Source organism: Pan paniscus, chromosome 10 (genome assembly GCF_029289425.2).
Source record: "Pan paniscus chromosome 10, NHGRI_mPanPan1-v2.0_pri, whole genome shotgun sequence".
Classification (NCBI taxonomy): Eukaryota; Metazoa; Chordata; class Mammalia; order Primates; family Hominidae; genus Pan; species Pan paniscus.
Genome location: NC_073259.2, coordinates 134,769,736 through 134,782,568, shown reverse-complemented (window position 1 = coordinate 134,782,568; position 12,833 = coordinate 134,769,736). Strand labels below are relative to the sequence as shown.

The 12,833-nt window shown below is 41.3% G+C and overlaps 2 long non-coding RNA genes across 2 annotated transcripts in view; one reads left to right on the top strand and one right to left on the bottom strand.

The window, feature by feature from the left end:
- Positions 1-12,833, top strand: part of LOC117975240 (uncharacterized) — a 184,028-nt gene that overhangs the window by 23,226 nt on the left and 147,969 nt on the right. The window lies entirely within an intron of this gene.
- LOC130540692 (uncharacterized) overlaps positions 1-12,833 on the bottom strand; it is a 30,847-nt gene that overhangs the window by 17,021 nt on the left and 993 nt on the right. The window contains exons 2-3 of the long non-coding RNA XR_008954686.1: positions 12,331-12,446; positions 8,653-8,726 (exon numbers count right to left, since the gene is read on the bottom strand). This is a non-coding gene — a long non-coding RNA (uncharacterized LOC130540692). The remainder of the gene's footprint in view (positions 1-8,652; positions 8,727-12,330; positions 12,447-12,833) is intronic.

Here is a 12,833-nt window from a genome sequence, read left to right as displayed (position 1 = left end):
TTACATTCTTATTATAATGACATACATGCCATACTTAACTGATCCATATCATGGCATTATAGCTTTTGAATTTTTCTCTGTTTAGATAGGAAAATAAATTTTTCATTATATTGAAAGTTCATTTTAACTGCTTCAAGAACTATTGGCTTTATTACTGAGACTATGAATGTTTATTACAGGAAACTTTATTCGGAAAACTTTGTTCACTGTAATTGGAAACCGAATTTGCCACCAAAGGCTGATTAAACCCAACAACTATTCCATTAAACTGCTGACTCTTCCTTTAGTTTACACAGCCAAGATAAAAGAGATTGAACAGAATCTTTTCCTTGACCTCGAGAAATGAATGACTTTCACAGGTGAAAAGGATGGACCATGTCTGACAATTTAAACAGTCAATTCACCTTCTCCATGAGCCTCAGTGAATTAACAATATTTTCAACCCCTTTATGACTCTTCAAGAAGAAATAGGGCGGTTAACCTGCATTTTACATAGGCTTTCTGCTGTTTATCTTTTCAGCCCTTTATATATGGCCTTCTATTGTTTCTCTTTTCTGCCACTGAGAAGCTTCCTCTGATACCTCTCACTGGAAGATTTGATTGTATTGGAAGAGGGAAGGAATCTCACAGGAGATCAGTATGGTTTTACCTTGTATCTGTGCTATCCATGCCTCATTTCCCTTTCTGTATTCTGTTGTGGGCAGAATCCAGGGACAAGTTGTCTTGGCATTGTCATCTTGCACAGAACAGCACCCTGAACATAGTAAGTAGTTGGAAATAGTAACTTGAGTGCATGGCTATCCTACTACAAATTATTTCTTAATGCCCATCTTTCACGGGTATCATGGAAAATCAGGATTATGCATCACCTATAATGGAACTCATCACATTCCCCGTGCTCATTTTCTGGGTCTCCTGAATCAATGGATGGCTCTGCCTTGTATTCAGTGCTAAAAAATGGAATTCTCCAGTGAGAGCTCTCTCATCTCATGACCAAGTCCAGCCATGGTCTGCTGCCTCTACCCCATAAATGTCCTTCAATTCCAGCCTTTTGCACAATTTCCAGTTCAAACTAACCAGTGTATCTCAATTCATCTTTTGTTCCCTACTGGGTTTCTCTTACAGCAACCAAATCTGATTATAGTATTTCCTTACTTAATGTCTTTCTGTGGCTCACAACTTACTTCTCTAAAATGATCTTGATTCTTCCAATAGCTGAAAAGATTTAATATGTCCCAGCCTCTGCTGACCTCTCTGGCCTCATCTCACCTTACCCTCATTCTTGAGAATCTTTGTTTTATTTTGTTTTTGCAGAGCGGCCATTGTGATTTATTTGTCAGTTCGTGAAAAGCACTGGACTTCTCATCCGGGGCATGTGTCATTCCTTCTTTCTGATTCCCTTTTTATAGAATGTTCTGATTACTCACTCATCCAGTTGATTTCACTTATTTAAAAAAATTTCAGAGCAAATGTCACTTCCTGAATGGATTTTCCTGATTACACAAATTTGTTTTGGCTCTCCTGTCATATGTTCATTCCCCTAGGTTTGATCTTGTATATATACTAAATCTGTGATTAAATAACTAATTTTTATTTAGTTGCCTATTATGTATTTTCATGGCTAGAATGTTATTCTTTGTCCTAGATCCTAAGAGTAGGATACATACCCTACTACGTAGATGGATAGGTAGGTAGATAGATAGATAGATAGATAGATAGATAGATAGATAGATAGATAGATATGTATGATACTATATATATATATAATCCTTTATATATAGTAGGACACACACACACATAAAAGAACAGCACACACATAAATATAAGAACAAATTATTTTTAATCCAGGTTCTTAATACCATAGATCATGATTTTTTATAATGCATATTCATTTTCTGCCACTCTCTGACCCCCAAAACATGTGGGAGATTGTTCTTGGCCATGGGTTTTGGGTGGTAAGGAGATAAATGTTGTCCTTAGCCTCAAGGGGCTCATAATTGTTCAACTAAATTTGCTTAAAATGAACCTTGTCTGTCAATATGTATAGATGAAGTATACCTAAAGCATGTTGTGGCTCATTAGGAATGGTCTTAGGAAGTGTTGGGTTGAGAGGCTGAAATAGTAGGTCAGCTAAAGTGCATTGAGAAGTGAGCCTACTGGATCCCAGTCTCTGCCACCCCAAAAAGAGACTGATCAGCCTGCATGTTATTGAAGGCAGAACCATTACAGAACCTCGAGGGGCAAGGTGCTGAGGTGGAATAGGGGACAGAGGAACTGGGTCTCCTCTTTCATTCTGCACAAAGCATCTGTGGGCATGTGGGTGAGTTAGGTCACACCCCTGGCCATTATAAGGTGTTTGGGATAAAAATGCAGTGGCATTTGTGAAGTGTCTAGCACACTGCCTTTGCTCTTAGTCAACAAATGAACGCTTGTTTCTTTCCCTGCCCTTTTTCCTCATCATCAGACCCATCATTCTAAAATACTTTTATATTCCCTTCCTGCTAACTAGGGAATCAAACTGATGCCTAGGTGTGTCCTTGTGTTCTCTGCTTGTACAGAATTTTTAAAAAACTCATATATAGTGATATAAGCTATATACATAGATTTATAATTTATCCCACATGAGCTTTGAGATTATTTTTATATGTCCTCCAGCTATAACAAAAATTTCATAAATAAACAACCCCTTTTTATAGTTTTTTATGTTACCCCAAAATGCTGTGTTAGTGCTTTGTGGACAATAGTTTCTGGTCACCTGCCTATGGAAAGAGTAGGTGTCCATGAATGCTGAAATGGCCTCAAGAAAGAAGAAGGAGAACTCAAAGCCAAGGACCTGATGATCTACAGAATGTCTGGTACAAATGTTTTAAGCACAGGAGCGACCTGGCTGATGTAACTGCATGACGTTTGCTAAATGGCCTGTCAGTTTACAGATCCCATCATCATTTTCTAACTCCTTCACTTCCACTGACTCTTTCAGCAGAATGAAGGTATCTTCTGACATAATGTTGACTGGCACCAAAAAATTACACATGAAATTATGAAATCTTTTAATTAACTAGTTACTAGTTAACAACACGTATAAAGTATCTGCTATTTTATTCTATGCTAAGCATTCCAGATTCAGTGGTGAGCAAAAATGCATGGCCCCTCCGTCTATCCTGTTTATACAGAAAGGATCTTATTCCCTCTCCAGTGTCCCAGTTTACCCATACAATATGCTCTTGAAATATACATCACAGGATGCATTGTTGAATGTTACACAATGTTGAATGTTATACAACATAATGTAGTTAATTTCCACAGGAATAGTTTTATGAGTTCCTCAATGCCACAGTTATTATTATGCATTCCTAAATAACATCAAATCTTACAAAAACTGAAATAATTATTCCAGGAGTTAGCAGTTGACAGGAAGTTTTTTCTCGATAATGACTATAATCTGATTGTCCATATTTTCTCTTTAAGCACTATATTAGTCTGTTCTCATGCTGCCAATAAAGACATAACCTGAGACTGGGTGATTTACAAAGGAAAGAGAGTTAATTGACTCATAGTTCAGCAAGGCTGGGGAGGCCTCACAATCATGATGGAAGATGAAGGAGGAGCAAAGACATATCTTACATGATGGCAGGCAGGGAAGTGTGTGCAGGGGAACTGTCCTTTATAAAACCGTCAGATCTTGTGAGACTTATTCATTATCATGAGAACAGCACAGGAAAAACCTGCCCCCATGATTCAATTCTCTCCCACCAGGTCCCTCCCATGACACATGGGGATTATGGGAGTTACAATTCTAGATGAGATTTGGGTGGGGACACAGCCAAACCATATCAAGCACTTTAGAGTAATCATTTAAGCCAACTCACAATGAAAACATAACATGATACATGATATTCATGTAATTCAAGCTGTAAGGCCACCTCTTTCGCTAAACAGAAACAAAGGAAACCCAATGAAATATTAACAATAACTAATCAGAAAGCAGCAAAGCACATGAGAGCCCTGCACACAGCAAGTGCTCCTGGCCCTGCCATGAGTCAGCCAACTTCCAGAGCCCTAAAAGGAAAACTTCTGTAACTTCAAGCCAACTGCACAGTGGCACAGAGCCCTTGTCTTGGAGCCTCAGCTGCTTCAGGGTTAGAAATGGATCCTGAGAATAGGTCTTGTGAGCAGAGAGTGGGGGAATTAAATGAATTCTTCTTGCTGAAACTGAATGTGCAAATCTGGTACTTAGACTGTATGTATGTGTGAAAAAGGAGGATGAGGTGTGATTAACAAAAGATAAGTCATCTGTCTATAAGCACTACATTTTCTGGTGATTTTTTAAAGATTGTTTTTCACCATATATCTATATCTATATCTATCTATCTATCTATATATATATATATGTAATCCCATCACTTTGGGAGGCCGAGGCGGGTAGATCACCTGAGGTCGGGAGTTTGAGACCAACCTGACCAATATGGAGAAACCCTGTCTCTACTAAAAATACGAGAAATTAGCCTGGCGTGGTGGTGTATGCCTGTAAACCCAGCTACTCGGGAGGCTGAGGCAGGAGAATCGCTTGAACCTGGGAGGCAGAGGTTGCCATGAGCTGAGATTGCTCTATTGCACCCCAGCCTGAGCAACAAGAGAGAAACTTCATCTCAAAAAAAATAATAGTAATTTCATAATAAAAAGTCATTTGAATTAATAGAAGAGGACACCACAAACTAAGTGAAAATTGAGCAATGAGCCAATGGGTTAGTGATTCTCAGGTCACCATCTTTGGCCTGAAAATGATTTTCACTCAAATCCCAAGCCAATATGACTGCTATAATCCCCAAGAACATGTAAGGATAAGGGAAAAAGGGAACAAACTGCATCACCACTTTTAAATGTGGTATGTCCTGGGGCTGTTGCTCTGATAAGGAAAAGCTGCAGCGTCTGGCATCAGGCATCCATCCTACCTCATTCCTTGCCATCTCTTGGGCCACATGTCCTAGTGATGCCCCCAGCCAGCCTTCCACATAAGGGGTCCTACCAGCTGCTACCTGGAATGGAACTGAGAGGCCAGATTCATTTTCCAGGAGGAGGCCCCAGTGAGCTTAGACAACATTCACCGAAATGACGGTTCTCTCTGCCTGGAAAACAGCATCCCAGCTCGGGCTTATGTTATACCCCAGGGTTTGGTGTGTAATGACAGAGGCCATCCATCCATTCTGGGGACACTCTGGGATCATAGATCCCCTCTCCCACTTTTCCCTGGTGATAATCTTGCCCGTAAAGGGAAATAGACCATGCTTTGAGGATTCTGTGGCAATTATAAAGCCTTGGAATCTTACAGGCAGGAGACTAGACTTCTCAGTGTCCAGCACTAGAGAGAGGGCTGTGGGGAGAGAGGTGCTCCTTTCACAACCAAGGGTTCAGGGTCAGTGGAGGTCGGCAACCCTCTCCCCTCCCCGTGACCCCCTCCACACACTCTACCAGTGGTCTGACCTTGGGCAAGTTACCTACCCTCAGTTTTTCTCATCCATAAAATGGGATACTTAACATGACATACATCACAGGGGAGATGTGAGGATTAAATTAGCCAGTGTGTGGAGAATGACTGGGACAGTGGCTGTCATGCAGAAAGCACTCAGTAAATTCAGTTGGCAGCCAGTGTCGTCGCTGTCCCTCCTCACCTGTGTCCTATGTGTGCTCATATGTGGACAGTGCCCTGGTTGCTGTTGCAGTGAGAACTAGCAACGAAGGATTTAGCTTCTAAGAGTTCAAGTTCAGCATTTCCCAGGAAAATTAGAATTTTAAAGGAGCCTTCTCCTGTGGACTCAAAATGAATGGAATTTTAATTCTGCCAGATTTGTGTTAGACCTTGACTGTTACCAAGATATTTAACTTTCAAATGATTAAGTTTGCTAATCTACAAAATAAGAGTATTGATTGATATTAACCTGTGGGGTCTGTAAAGCTTCAAAAAAGGAAGGGTGAAAGTCTGACGGGTTTCAGAAGACAGTCTGTGCAGTTAGAGGCAAATGCATGCAAATTCCAGCTCAGCCAATGAGAACTTATCTCCTCTAGCTTCATGTTCCTTATCTATAAAACAAAGATAATAGTAGTCCCATAGTTTAAATAATTATGAGGATTAAATAACCTATGTAAAATGCTTAGTGTCTGCTAAGAATTTTAGATTTGGTTCTTATCATTACATGAAATTCTATTGTATTAATCAGGCAGGATCCATTCAGCTGCAAGTGACAGAACACTTACTTCAGCAAAATGAGCTAACTTACTGCCTCACGCCCAGGAATTGATCTGAGGGTTCAGTCAGGAAGGGATCCAGGAATTGAAACACTTCGGTCAGCAATTGTTTTCTTCTTTGTATCCTTGCTCTTTTGTTCTGTTCTTTCTTTATAATTTGCCTCAATCCCAAGAAGGTTTTGTCTTGGTGATATTGGACATATTCTATGAGTTTGGTTATCTCTGCAGGAGATACCGTTTCTTAATTCCAACATTTAAAACATGAAGTCTTCCATGCAGTGCTCACCAGTTCTTATTAACTTGGATGTCATTGCTGGCTCATTCCCAAAGCACTCATTGTTGACAGTAGGGTGGAAGGCTCTGATTGGCCATCCTGGATCATTAGCTCACCCCATAGCCAGGGTGGGAGTCAGCTCCACCTGATGGCATAGGCTGAATATTGTGTGGTGCTTCTCCAAAAGGAAAGGGAAAAAATGGTGCTGTATTAGTTTGTTAGTGCTGTCATAACAAAAGAACACAGACTGGGTGTCTAAAAAAATAGAAATTTATTTTCTCATAACATGGAAGCTTCCATAATATGGAAATCCAAGATCAGGATGCAGACAGGGTTGGTTTCTTTGGCGGCCTCTCCCTTTGGTTCCCAGATGGCTGTCTTCTCTCTGCATCTTCCCATGGTCTTTCCTCTGTGTGCACAGGTACTTCTGTCCAAATTTCCTCTTCTTATAAGGACACTAGTCGTATTGGATTATGACCCACCCTGAAGACTTCATTTTAATTTAATTATTTCTTTAAAGACTGTGTCTTCTGATAGGATTACCTTCTAGGCACTGCAGGCTGGGATTTCAATATATACATTTCAGCCAGGGAGGGGGACACAATTCCTCACATAATTGCTGCTATTAGAGGAGAGGTACTGTTCAGGAGTGGAAGGTCATGCTGGAATTGCCAACACTCCAAACTATCACTGGTTTATCTTACCACAGGTTGAGTTCTGTTTTGCAAAATAAGATGTGAGCTCAGCCTCGGCAATTGAGGCTGGTTCCATTTTGTGGCTCCTCCCTCTTGACTGTGGCTTCTGCTTTTCTGCCACTGGGAAGAGAAGCTGGAAGTTCAGGAGTCAGCCTTTCCATGCTTGAGCCCAGCAGAGATCTCACTTCTGCTCAACCCACTAGCAAAAGGAGTCACAAAGCCCCACCTAACTTCAAGGAGGTTGGACAATCATGGAGAGAAGATGGATACTCAGTGTGCCATCTCCAAAGGAAAAATTGAGTCACTTCAGGAAACTGCAGCAATTATCTCATCTTTTCTTCCAAGTTTCCATGCTGATATTGGTTACTGCATCATCCTATCACTGTAGAGGCACATGTTTTTCTTCCTTCCTGCCTCTGCAGTTCAGCAGGCTCTATACTCCATCAGCATCTATACTATACTCCATCAGTTATGTCTATCACATCCTTCTCTTCATGTTTAGTGCCATTATCTTTGTTCAAGTCTCTATAGCAACATATATAGACTATTGCAAGAAGAAGATCTAGAATATAAAAAAGCTCAGAGTTGGAAACTCTAATGGGTACTGGAAAAAGAGGAATGATTCTTCATCCTTACAGCATAAAATTCAGGACTGGAATGAGGCAAAAGACAGGAGATGAGGCTGGCTGGGCAGGTAAGCAGGAGACTAACCAATACCAGCCTTGATCAAGTCAGTCCAGAAAACTGAGAACTTGCATCCAGTGAGTGATTGGGAGCTATTGGGTATCTTTGAGAAGGGAAGGTGAAGGGTGAGGGGGACTGGGGAAATATGAAGCTCGAAGCCAGAGTCGGTGTTGGTGGAGTCAGATTTTTAGCCTGTAAGGGGATCACAGAGGTGCACAGGACTTTTGATGAGTTACTAGAGTTCTCTGTCCCTCTCAAGTTCCTTATTTATAACAAAGCAATAATTCTAACAAACATTTCCTGTAGAAGTGGACTTAGGGAACTAATGTATGCAAGATAGCTCTCACTGTTCCTGAGTATAGAAAGTACTCAGTGAAAACTGGTTATAATTCAGAAGGGGAGAATCAGATGGAGCAGGCTGCCTCGAGAGAAGCTATGAGATCTGTGACAAAACACACCCAGGCAGTTGGCAACCCTGCTTGGAGAACGCTGAAGAAATAAACACATGACTTTATTCTCCCTCGCTCTTTTATCGTCTTCTATCATTGGCCAGAGCCAACTGGAAACCAAAGCAGAAAGGAAAAAAGAACCAATAAGGGTAGACAGCAAGACAGGGAAGGCAGAGAGTGAGTTCATGGGGCAAACAGGAAACATCCAGCACCTCATTGTGGATAAAATTCAAGAACAAGTATTCTCTCAGCTGCAAGTGATGGAAACTCAAGTTACACTTGCTTTTGCAAAAATGAGATGATTTACCAACTCATGCCATTGGAAAGTCCAGCAGTAGATTGCGTAAGGTTCAGTCGAGGTGGGATCCAGATGTGGAAGAACTGTGGGTAGAAGCACAGAGAGAATTATTAGGGTTCTTGTACTTACATTTGAGTAGTAAAGTGGCCCTCATTAATAGGATATGATGATCTATGCTTTGATGCAATTCATGAACAATAGAGATGGCTTTACTGTCACACACACACTTGCGTGTCCTTGGCCATCACTATATCACTACAGGTAAACTGAGCCAACCTGGGTCATCTGTACGCTGGTTCACCTGCCCTGAAGAGTGTCATTGTCAGCAACTGATTATCTTCCAGTTTTAACCTTCTTGATCATCTCTGGTTACTGAGTGAATTATCTAACAAAAGAAATACACATTTGAGTTGATGACCAAATGCACTTTCTGCATGTTAAACTAGAACCACGCAAGCCTCATTGAAGACCCCTCCAAAGTGGCAAACCAGGCAAGGGGAAGTGTGATCAGAGAGCTATTAGCAAAGCCAAAACCTATGAAACTCTCCACCCACCACTAGCGGATCCCTGAAAGGAATCACGTGGACAACGTGTGATTTGGAAGTCCAGTGTCCCACATGTCGTAAACTCAGAATATTTTAAAGGAGTTAGATTGGAGTTAGCAAGGAGGTGAGACATGATGATAATTTTATCTCTTAGCATGCTCTTTGACGTCTGCCAGTCAAGAGTTTTTCGTTGTGCACATTTGTCATGATTTGTTACCTATTTGAAAGGAGCACAAGTATTGTCTCCCACCATGATTCTTTCATCAGGGATCTGAAGTGGAAAAAACTGATGTGGCAAAGCCCTTCTGTCTAGGGATGAATATCGGGACTCTGTATCCAGGGGATAGGTGACTTTGGTGGGCATAACTTGCCTAACATGTGACCTTCTCCCACTACAAAAATAATCAACATCAATCTCTCTCCTGTCTAGCCTAAGCTGTGCAGTATAAGAATGAATGGTTTCTTGTGGATGTGAAATAGATGTTTCCTCAGGCACACTCAATACATTTGTCACTGAATTCTTCTTGCTCTTGGGTCTGTAAGAACTGATTATGCATGTCAGATTTTTTCCTCAATTCAATGGAGTTTAGCAAAACATTCAAAGGCAGTTTTCTTAGACTTGGTGTCTCCATCATGCAGCAAATGACTAAGGTCTCCTAATGACTGTCTGCGACCATGGTTATTAATCACTTCAGGGACAGGTTTTATGCACAGGGACTTCTGCCCCTGGGCTGCTGAGTGGCTGGTGCTTATGGGGGCCCCGAAGGAACATGATGCTTCACTGTTGTATCTAAATACACCACTTGTCTCAATGACCACAGACACTGGGTTGAAGTGTAGTGCTTTCTGTATTCTCTCATGGTTTTAACATTTTCAAGTAAGAAAAAATGCACAAAAGATTTATAATTGCTTAATCCAGTCTATCATTGTTGGACATTTGGGTTAGTTCCAAGTCTTTGCTATTGTGAATAGTGCCACAATAAACCTACATGTGCATGTGTCTTTATAGCAGCATGATTTATAATCCTTTGGGTATATACCCAGTAACGGGATGGCTGGGTCAAATGGTATTTCTAGTTCTAGATCCCTGAGGAATCGCCACACTGACTTCCACAATGGTTGAACTAGTTTACAGTTCCACAAAAAGTGTAAAAGTTTTCCTATTTCTCCACATCCTCTCCAGCACCTGTTGTTTCCTGACTTTTGAATGATCTCCATTCTAACTGGTTGAGATGGTATCTCATTGTGGTTTTGATTTGCATTTCTCTGATGGCCAGTGATGATGAGCATTTTTTCATGTCTTTTGGCTGCATAAATGTCTTCTTTTGAGAAGTGTCTGTTCATATCCTTCGCCCAATTGTTGATTGGGTTGTTTGTTTTTCTTCTTGTAAATTTGTTTGAGTTCTTTGTAGATTCTGGATATTAGCCCTGTGTCAGATGAGTAGATTGCAAAAATTTTCTCCCATTTTGTAGGTTGCCTGTTCACTCTGATGGTAGTTTCTTTTGCTGTGCAGAAGCTCTTTAGTTTAATTAGATCCCATTTGTCAATTTTGGTTTATGTTGCCATTGCTTTTGGTGTTTTAGACGTGAAGTCCTTGCCCATGCCTATGTCCTGAATGGTATTGCCTAGGTTTTCTTCTAGAGTTTTTATGGTTTTAGGTCTAACATTTAAGTCTTTAATCCACCTTGAATTAATTTTTGTATAAGGTATAAGGAAGGGATCCAGTTTCAGCTTTCTACATATGGCTAGCCAGTTTTCCCAGCACCATTTATTAAATAGGGAATCCTTTCCCCATTTATTGTTTTTGTCAGGTTTGTCAAAGATCAGATAGTTGTAGATATGTGGCATTATTTCTGAGGGCTCTGTTCTGTTCCATTGGTCTATATGTCTGTTTTGCTATAAAAAATGATGAGTTCATGTCCTTCGTAGGGACATGGATGAAGCTGGAAACCACCATTCTCAGCAAACTATCGCAAGAACAAAAAACCAAACACCGCATGTTCTCACTTACAGGTGAGAATTGAACAATGAGAACACATGGACACAGGAAGGGGAACATCACACACCGGGGCCTGTTGTGGGGTGGGGGGAGGGGGGAGGGATAGCATTAGGAGATATACCTAATGTAAATGACGAGTTAATGGGTGCAGTACACCAACATGGCACATGTATACATATGTAACAAGCCTGCACGTTGTGCACAAGTACCCTAAAACTTGTATAATTTTTTAAAAAAAGATTTATAATTGCTGTTTGTGGTTGACTGTTATATGCCACAGTATTTTTTTCCCGTATTGGGTACGTTCTTTGAAAAATAAAATCATGAGTTGGACAAGAAATGTCAGTACAGGAGACAAACTGTGTAAGGAAATTACCTGCTGTCTTCAAGGACACAATTGTCCCTTCTGACTCAAAAACCTGAAAACTTTCCTCAGGTGAAAAGGGTTGATTAGAGTGTGATAGTTAATGGATATGCCAATTCGACTGGGCCCTGAGGTGCTCATATCGAACATCATTTCTGAGTGTATCTTTCAGGATATTTGCTGATGAGATTAGCATTTGAATTGGTGGACTCAGTGAAGTCTAATATTTCCCCTTCCCCAAAGCATGTGGGCACCAACCAATCCATTGAGGGCCCGAATAGAACAAAAGGCAGAGAAATGAGAATTCTCCCCCCTTGTTTATTTAATTTTTTCTGCCTCATTGCTTGACCTCAGACTTCTCATCTTATCCTGCCATGAGATTGGGATTTGTATTATCAGCCCCCACTGGTTCTCAGGCCTTTGAGATCAGACTGAATTACACCACTGGCTTTCCTGGGTCTTCAGATGGTGGGGGGCACGTCGTAGGAAGTCTCATCTCCATAACCGTGTGAGCCAGGTCCTCATCACCACAGCAGAAAACCCAAAACCTTCCATCTCCCTGTGCATCTGTCAGAGGACACCTGATATGACTAATAAAAGGAAGAGACTGGCCACTCAATGCCAGAAGATGAGAAGAGACAATGGGAAATTCTACCTGACATTCGTCAATGGCAAACCGTCCAGGCCTCACTGGTGAAATATGGGCATTGTCAGTGGATAGGACACAGGGAGTCATGCCCACTTCAGGAAGGCTATGAGCGGCTTTTCTGCTGCTGACCTTTCTGGGGGAAACAGCCGTCACTGCAGGCCAAGATGCACTGCGCTAGACTTGACTGGGGCTGCTAGCTCCTCCCTTCTCCTCAGGCTCCTGCAGGCTACAGGCCATTTCCACACCTGCAAAGAGGTGTCATCATCAGTCAGGAGAGGAGGTGGTCAGACAGCAGTGGGACCACAGGGGAACACAGAGCTGTCAGCCCAGGGACAAGGGATTGACCGATGGGCCAGGCCTCTGCAGTGACAAATGTCACAGCTGGGCTGTTTCTTTCTGAATTAAGGTGCCCCCATTTTTCTGACTGATTCACCAGGGGAAAATACAATAGACAAGTTCTCAGGGCTCAATCTAGTTGAAGAAGCCTGAACTATACCATTGAGAACAGAATTTATAGCCACAACAGGGGCTTTCTTTATCCAAACTTTAGTTCTGGTTTTCCTTTTGTTGATGAGTTAATTTACGTTCAAATTTAGAAAATGAAACGTGTTTTAAAACTCCAAGTGCAGCTC